Source organism: Kogia breviceps, chromosome 9 (assembly GCF_026419965.1).
Source record: "Kogia breviceps isolate mKogBre1 chromosome 9, mKogBre1 haplotype 1, whole genome shotgun sequence".
In the NCBI taxonomy this organism is placed as follows: Eukaryota; Metazoa; Chordata; class Mammalia; order Artiodactyla; family Physeteridae; genus Kogia; species Kogia breviceps.
Window position 1 is genome coordinate 37,824,851 of NC_081318.1, and position 9,360 is coordinate 37,834,210.

Here is a 9,360-nt window from a genome sequence, read left to right on the forward strand (position 1 = left end):
CCTCCACACCAACATTCACTCTGGACAGATAAATATTTGTTGAGCACCTCCTGGGAAATAGAGTCTCCAGTATCCCTTTGTGACCCACTGTAGTAATACTCTTGCTCTATCAGTAGCACCCACTGGTTGTTTACTATGTTCAGAGCCCAGTCCTGAGCAATGTGAGAATTAGAGCACAGATGACAAAGCTAAACATCACCATTGCCAAAAAGTTTGAACAGTCTGGTTGCATGATTTTTATTGCACAATATCCCTGTTGCCTCTTGTTGTAGCATTAGTGTAAATAGAAAGCAGTTGGAAACCGTGTATATTGAACAAAAAATAAATCTGGGATGGAAACTATCGGGGACTATTATGTTATCTCGTCTATATACACAGCCTTGTTCAGGGACTTATATGTGTCTGTGTTTGATTTATTTCTCTAAAATTGTTTTCAATAAGTAAAAGACTCCAAAATATGGCTTCATAAATACTAACAAAATTATGGAGCTGTCCTACAGGAGATTGGTCTGCACACTGCTTTATCTGGAATCAATCATTTTCTTGTCCTGTGCCCCTAGTTACCCCCTGTTAAACCAGGATAATCATAACCTACTTCACTGGGTTGCTTGGATGTACAACTGACAGAAGTAATTTCAATGCACTAAGCCTGTGGTAAATGTTAATTATTATTTGCCATGGTATTTATGGATAGTGAACCATGACATTGGTTTGGTTGCCTGATCAAATCTATTTCCGATAGCAGTTTAGTGTAACTTATGATCTAAATTCTTAAAGTGATAATATGTTATTCATCTAATAAGAGTCAGCTTCAAATTAGCCTGTTTTGAAATTGGAAGTATAGGCAGTTTGAAATCAATTAACTCCACAAATAACTTTTTTAAATATATTGATTCTATCTGTATTATATTCACTTGGAAGTGATTATTTACATGATGACTATTCAGATCTTTTAACATTAATTCATCTTCTGGCAACTTAATTCTTCACTGAGTATTACAGTCAAAATACAATTAGTCATTTTCAATTAAATATATATATATATATACACATACGTACACACACAGACACACACACACACTCATACATATATATTCCATAGTCCATAAGTTGTTCAAAATCATTTCGGTAAAATTCTCATGCTTATTTGCCCAAAGACAAATAGTTAGGTAAAGGGTATGATTAGTTTGGCAGGGTGTATGGATCTTTACTAGATCCTAGTCTGAATATTGTGCACATCCATAGAAAAATCTCAGAGAGTAATGACCTCTTTCCATCCCACGTAGGTCAATTTAAGAATACTGTTCTACAGGGCTTCCCTGGTGGCGCAGTGGTTGAGAGTCCGCCTGCCGATGCAGGGGACACGGGTTCATGCCCCGATCCAGGAAGATCCCACATGCCATGGAGTGGCTAGGCCCGTGAGCCATGGCCGCTAAACCTGCATGTCCGGAGCCTGTGCTCTGCAACGGGAGAGGCCACAACAGTGAGAGGCCTGCGTACCGCAAAAAAAAAAAAAAAAAAAAAAAAAAAAAAACTAAAAATAGACTTACCACATGACCTGACAATCCCAAATATTTTAGGAATATTCTAATTATATAAGTACTTATTTCTTTAAGATATATTTTATAATTTAATTTATTAGTACTATTTGGAGTAATAAAATATTATACACTCACATGATGAGAGGTAAAAGCCTTTCTAAATTATAGTCACATACAAATATACATAGAGAGAGGGAGAAAGCTTATAGCTTCCATTATAAAATTTTAGCCATGGGTCAAGAGTAAACATAGAAATATAAAACTTACCAGTGGGCAAGAAATTCTTAATTGATTTGATCTCAAAATAGGGAAACAGAAAAGACTAACACACCAGATTCTCTGTTGTTTCGCAGCCAGCTGAGTTCTCTATTAACTATTAATCCATTTACAGAGATGGTCAAATGATCAGGTCATAAAACCAAATTTTTCAACAATTACTGGGAATAACGTATTGGCCCCAAACAATCCAAACACAAAACATGAAATTGGTAGAGAGGAAAATTAAAACTAGAAAAGCAGAGAGGAAGCAAAGTTTTATTTCCATTTTGGATTCACATTTGGGAGCCAAGAGAAGGCTGCCATGGGCATAAGCTGCCCATGGAGTGTACTTCCCTCCTTATGAAGTTTTCCTGGTTCTGGTATGTGAATCCACTGAGCATCTCAATGGAACCTCCAAAACTGTTAAAAGATAATTTTCTGGAAAAGGTAAAATCATGACTCTCATATGGATTTAAAAATGAGCATGTGTTGAAGATTTTATTTTACGCATTCAATGAGGGAACCAGGTAGACGGTATAACTGGTTTAAAGGAAAAGTCAAAAGGCACTAATTTCTATGGAGTAAAGGAATGGAGAGAAGTCAGTTGAAACTCTTCCAGACCAGACAGAATGTGCATGTGTATCAACTTACAAAGAGTTGTAAAATAGTGCAAAGATTATGAAAGACTAAAACCTAGTAACCCAGAAGGATATGCTGTGTGTAGATAATGTATAGTTTTCCACTGAAACACAAATTTATTTTTTTCTACAGTCTGTTCTTCTGGATGTCTTTATATAGCATCTGTTCATGTCTCCTGTAGACCCCATAAATGTTTAATTGCTCTTCAAATAAAACCTTGTTCTCATATGACTAGCAGTTGAGAAAAGATTCCTACTTATGTGGTAAATGCAAAACAATTTTATTAATAGTTTTCTCCTTTACATGATATTGAGGTACTTGTTTAACTGATTTTTTAAAAATTTCTCTATTAGTTGTTTGGGCATCCTTTATAGATAATATGCAAAAGAAAATAGATTGCTCATAGTTGGGAATAATTGAATTTATAGGCCAAAGTGGAAGCGCCCAAAGCTCATTTAATTGATTTGATTTAATAATCACTTATGGATTGTTCTTCATGTGCTAGGCACGATGTTTTAAGCTTTCAAGAATTTAATATTTATCAGGGGCAATAGACAAGGAAATAATCATTTCTAGATAGTGGTGAGAATATTATAATGCAGGTAGTATATAAAGGGTGTCTTGAGAGCACAGCCTGGGAATCAAAGTCACCTAAGACACCTAAGCTCAGTCCTCTAGGAGTTATTTAGCAAGGTCAGGGTTAATTACAGAAGGTTTCAGGCAAAGTGAGTAAACAAGTTCATGGGTTGGAAGGCAAGAAAGCAGGTAGCATTGTGGAAATTATGATTCCCTCCGTGTAGCTGGAGCATAGAATTTGAGAGGAAGGGATGGCAAGAGATGAGGCTGGGAGGGAAGCAGGGTCAGCTGTGGGATGAGCCAATTGTGACAAGCTAAAGAGCTGGCTGTCTGCTGCAGGTAAGGCATTTTAAGCTAGAGTTCCAAGAGCAAATCTGCATTTTAGAAGGAGGTCTCAAGCAGCAGGATGGGGAAAGGATTGTTAACGCTAATATTTTCCAGTGTATATTCTATTAAGACTTTAGCACAGATTTTTTTAAACTGATTTTCAGGTTCCCCCGTGCAATCTTTGTTTACAATATTTGGTCTGTAGTCACAGTTTTTCTGCATTTTGAGTACAAGGCTGTGACTTTGTGTTATAGGATGAATGAAAAGAAATGAAGGGGAAAATAATGATGCTATGAGGCACTAATCAGTGAACTAAGGCTTGCAGGCAAAAGTTCATTGCCTGTTATTGTAAATAACACTTTTTTGGAACACAGCCATGCCCATTCACTTCTACAGGGGAAAAAAAAAAAAAAAAGCAGCCTGGCTGCTTTTGAGTCCCAACAGCAAAGTTGAGTAGTTGTGAGTGTGTCTGGAATGCAAAGGCTAACATATTTACTATCTGGCCCTTCAGAGAAAAAGTTTGCCAACCCCTGATACGAAGAGTTAAAAATTTGTATGTTAACTTATTTAGTTTATTTGATCATTTATTATTTATTCCCTGATTCAAAAGGATTTATGCAAATGTGTGTGGTCAGTACCATGAAAATTTTTAAACCTTGAAAGCTGTGCTGGTAATAATACTTATGAAGATGACTCTCTCTCTCTCTCTCTCTCTCTCTCTCTCTCTCTCTCTATATATATATATATATATATATATATATATATATATTTTTTTTTTTTTAGATGTTGGGGGTAGGAGTTTATTAATTTATTTATTTTTGCTGTGTTGAGTCTTCATTTCTGTGCGAGGGCTTTCTCTAGTTGTGGCAAGCGGGGGCCACTCCTCATCGCGGTGCGTGGGCCTCTCACTATCGCGGCCTCTCTTGTGAAGCACAGGCTCCAGACGCGCAGGCTCAGCAGCCATGGCTCATGGGCCCAGCCGCTCCGCGGCACGTGGGATCTTCCCGGACCGGGGCACGAACCCATGTCCCCTGCATTGGCAGGCAGATTCTCAAACACTACGCCACCGGGGAAGGGAAGCCCCCAATGAAGATGACTATATCAATGCCATGTACAAGAGCATCTACATGACATTAATTCTTCGTGACATCTTCCAAGAAGAAGGAGCAGAAAGATCTGGTTTATATGTTATTGAGCTTGATTTATTTTTGTTCAAGGAAAGATACTTGATTACAGATACATTTTAAAATATTCTGCGTAACTTTCAGGACCTTGAATTTGAAAATCTCAGAGTTTGAGGTTTGAATATAATGTTACAATTTTTCCTGGATTCCTGGTGTGATGTCTCTGGCCTTAGCACAATACCTTATTTGTGGGAGAAATACACAGAAGTATTTTGTCATTGACAAATTTTAGTCCCCTCTTAGAGTCCCTATTCTAAACGAGACTACCTTGGACTGCACTGAATAGACAACTTACAGAGAGTACGGGACTCAAAGAGGTCAGACACACACTTCACAGCTAGTGTCCTGCAAGCTGCCTGCTCAGCCATCCTTAGCTAGAACACCTTGAATATTTGAAAATTCAGAAAAGAAGCAAAAACCTGTCTCATGGTTAAATCTTCTGTAGTGCCTCAGTACTCATCTTGGGAGACTGTGAAACATGCGTCAGTAGCATTTACTTAATAAGAAACTCCTTTGACGAGTTTAAGGCCAGAGAACAGTGATGTTAAAAAAAAAAAAAGTGTATTTCAGTCCTTGATTGAAATTATCTAACATCTTGGGAAAAGTCAATTTGCATAACAGTTGGTGTTTCACCTCCTGGTGTTAAACCCATCTTCCCTATGCTGTCTTTGTGGATCTGTTAATCAAGTTTCCTGCCTTCTCTAGACAGCAGCCTAATTGTTTATGTCCTGCTGAAACCCCTCACTGAGAAAGAGATTTAATTTGTAGCTGAATCCAATATTTTTATGCAGTATGGGAAAACACTATCACTTATTACAGTGTTTTGTTAGCCTCATCATTAACCTCCTAATAGAATCCCTTCCTTTGATCTTAATCTGACTTCTCTTTTTCTATTACCTCTGTCACAACTTTTGGTTTTGTTCTTTGACCCAGAATATCCTTTCCCGCCAGAGAAAAATCATCATCATCACCGTAAGAAGTATTGATTGCTTGCCCACGGGGTGCATTTCATTGTACCTGGTGCTGTGGGATTTTACCAGGTTTCATTAGCTTTCTTTCCTGATGTAGCAGAAATAAAATAAAATAAAATAAAGCAACAACAAAAACCAAAACTACACACACAGACACAGACACAAAACCTTTACTTTGTGTCATTCCTTGTATTTGAAGAAAATGAAAAACAGTATTCCAAAGAGTGAACCAGACATTAATATGGATCTCAAAACTAGGTGATTTAATTAGAAATGTATTCAAGCATGTAAGTATATTAGAACTGACCTTCCACCCTATTTGGTTTTGTTTCTTGCCAGCATGACTTTCTCTTCCATCTACCCTTTTCCTTTTTGCCCCATCTGGCCTTCTGACAGCCACAGAATGAGTGTTAGCTATGTACTATTGTTTGACATCCTTCTTTTTATAAAACTGAATTTCTTTTGATAAATGTCAGAAGGGGACACACATTCTTCAGTAAAATGAGCTAAGCCTAGAAGAGATTTGTCACTGCCACCTCCCCAGTCATCTCTTTTGCTTCTGACAAATACAGTATGTCCTGAGCTTGTCTGTCCTTGGTGACCTTAAAGAAATGGAAAAGTGATCCCATCCTTTCTGATTTCAGCCCTGTGAATTGTCACAGATGGCAAGTTAGAAATGATTAAAATGTTTACATATTCTTCCTTCGTTGCTGTCCTCTCTGGACAAATGTATAGCAAGACATCAGAACAAAGCAATGGGAAAGGCTTTCTGGTAAATAAGACTAGCTTGCATTTTGGTTTGGAAACTTTTAATACTGTAAAGATTCTATTAGTTTTTATTTCCCAAATCCTTTTCAAGTCCCCCAAAAGGGATTGATTTTAAAAACAGCCAATTCTTCCTCATTGAATTCCCCTCTATATGAATCACATTGAAAAAAAAGAAAATTCACATAAAATAAACTTTATTCCAGTGGAGGGGAGGAAGAATATCTTTTTCCTCTACCTTTCTAAGTTCTTTGTTGGGATGCCTATAACAAAAGAAAGATTAACAAGAAAAAATGCATAGCAATCTATTTAATGTAAGTTTTATGTGACACAGGAGCCTTCATAAGGAAATGAAGATTAAAAGAAATGACTAAACCTGAGTGTTTTTATGCTGGGTTTGATGAAGAGTGGAAAGTCCTGGAAAGACACAACAGGATAAAGAGTATGGGCTGTACAGTAAAAGGGGGGGGGGGCAGGGAGTAGGGGTTGGACTTAGAAAGGGCTGTGTGTTCAGATTCCTCTCCTTGGCCCTTTATCTTTCGAGATAAGGATACTCCTTTCCTCCAGGTATAGGGAGCGCCCTTCTCACATGAGCGTTTTATGACTTGACTCAGGGGAAGGTAAGAAAGTCCTTCCTATACATGCCTTTTTTCAGATTTCATCAGCTAAAAATATCTAATATGCTAAGCTGCTGTATATTGGGGGTACCTTGTGTAGGGTGTCAACTTATAGAAAAATGCACAACATAAGAGTTGTGAGTTAAGTTTTATTCAGGGTCTTACTGAAGACTATAGCCTGGGAGCCAGACTCTCAGCTCTGAAGAAATAGCTTTGAAGAAGTAGGAGAGGAGCCAGTTTATATATGACTTTTTTTGGTTAAGGAATACACGCAGGAAAACATACATCTTGGTAAAAGATTACTGCTAATCACAAAGAACAAATATCTCATGTTAATGATTTTAGTGCTTTTCTATATATGGCAAGATGCAAGAATCTGGGGTCATTGAAATTCTTCTGTGGTACACATCTAACTACCTAAGGACTTGTTTATCCAAAGTACAGAGTACCTCCTGCTGTTTTTCATCCTGAATTCCTCTCTGATTGCACTGTTGGTCACGACTGCTGTGGGTTATGACTTAACCATTGTAGAACTGGGTGGTAAGTAACACTCATTGGTTCTTTGTTCACATGGGGAGGAAGAAATTTTCCTCTATCCTTCTAGATTCTTCTGGCTGATCTAAGAATTAAATTGACATGAGACAGATTAAAAGGAGAAAATCAAACAAAATTTGGTAACATGTATGCATGGAAGAGACCCAGGAAAACTGAATAACTCACCAAAATGGCCAAAATGCTCACTCTACATACCATCTTCAGATAAAGACAAAAGAGAATGTTGGGGGTAGTGGTTCGGGACTTCAAAGTGGAGGAAGGCAATTCTCATGAAGATGAAAAAGCAAATCTTTGGTAAACAAATATTTGCTGGGCTATGCAGAGACAATGGGACATAGAAAGAATTTTACAGACTTTGCTCAGTTCTTCCCTATCTACCACACCTACTTCATACTATAGTTTTCTATGGTGATAGCTCCCTTACTGGAACAGCTCCTCTGTCTATATTCTTTTAGGTATCTAGGGGAAAGGTCAAAGTTTCTTCCTGAGTCTTTTGGGCATTGATTGTTTTCAGCTCGAAATAATCTGCAAGCCAACAAGGCATTTCAGGGTGGCAAATTTTGCTCCCCTGAACCTGTCCTGAACCCTTCACACGTGAGTTATCAGTCTTTCTCTAAGAACATAATATTATTGTTAGTTGTTCCAATGTCAAAACTGCCCTGAAGAGCAGAAACAGGAGATAAAATGAGTATGTTCCTATAGTGATATAAGATATTATCTTATTTTCAGGTAGTTAGTCCTAGAAATGAGAGGAAGTCCTTCTTTCTCAGATCTGCCTGAAGGTCTGTTGTTACAGCACATTGCCTTTCTTTGAACTTCAAACTAGAAGGAGTTTCAGTGTGTGAACTAAAAATGCCACTGCCATATCACTAAACAAAGGATGTTGCAGCCATCAAGCCATCACATTACAGGCGCCCTGATGGTGAGCCCTGAGGGAACTCAGGATGGACGCAGATTTGTACCCCCATCTATCAGTCAGCCACTGCAGCCATCCCTGATGGTATACCCTGAGGAGACTCAGGATGAGAAGCATGGGATACTGGCCCCAGATAGCTGAGGTGCATATCAAAGGGTTGATTTCAGTGAGCCCAGACTTTTGCATCTTCCCGTATGTAGAAAACCACAAAATTCCTTAACTCAAGATATCTGGTTTTCTTTAATTAACAATAATCTTCCAATGTTTCAACTACCTGGTCTTTGTTGCAAAAACTCCTATATGTCTGGGCTTCTCCCCTTGTCTCTTCGGAGCAGTCCCTCAGAGTTATCTGAGATACTGTGTCCTGGGCTTAAGTCCTCAGTTCTGTCTGCCGAATAAAACATAACCCTCAACTTTCAGGTTGTGCTTTTTTTTTTTTTTCAGTCGACAAATGTTAGCTATGTGAGAAAGAGTTCAATTTAGACTTTACAGATGAGTCATTCAGTGATCATTGAATGAAATGGATCCTTCATCAATTTATTCCTTTAACAAACTGTTGCTAATCTGTACTGTATGCAGATGAGGGGTTAAGCATGGAATACGTGGAAAACTAAACAGACAAGGTCTTTGCCCTCATGGGATTTGTCAGTAGACAAGTAAGTGAATCTACAGGTTATAATATTGTCATGAAGGAAATAGGAAGATGTAAAAGAAAATACAGATGGCCTATTTTGGATAGCAGTATGGAATGTCAGAAGGCTTTATTCTACTTAATAATTCAATACCATATTTACGGATATTGATCATGTATTGAGCATCTACCATATACTTAGTACTTTTATAAGTGCTTTAAATGTGCTAATTTATTTAATCATCACAAAAATTTTATGAGATTGTCTTGTTGTTATTCCAGATTACGATGAGGAAACTGAGGCACCAAGAGGTTTAGTAATGTGCCCAAGGCCACAAAGATAATATGTAAGAGCCAAGATTTATCCTAGGTGGTCTAGC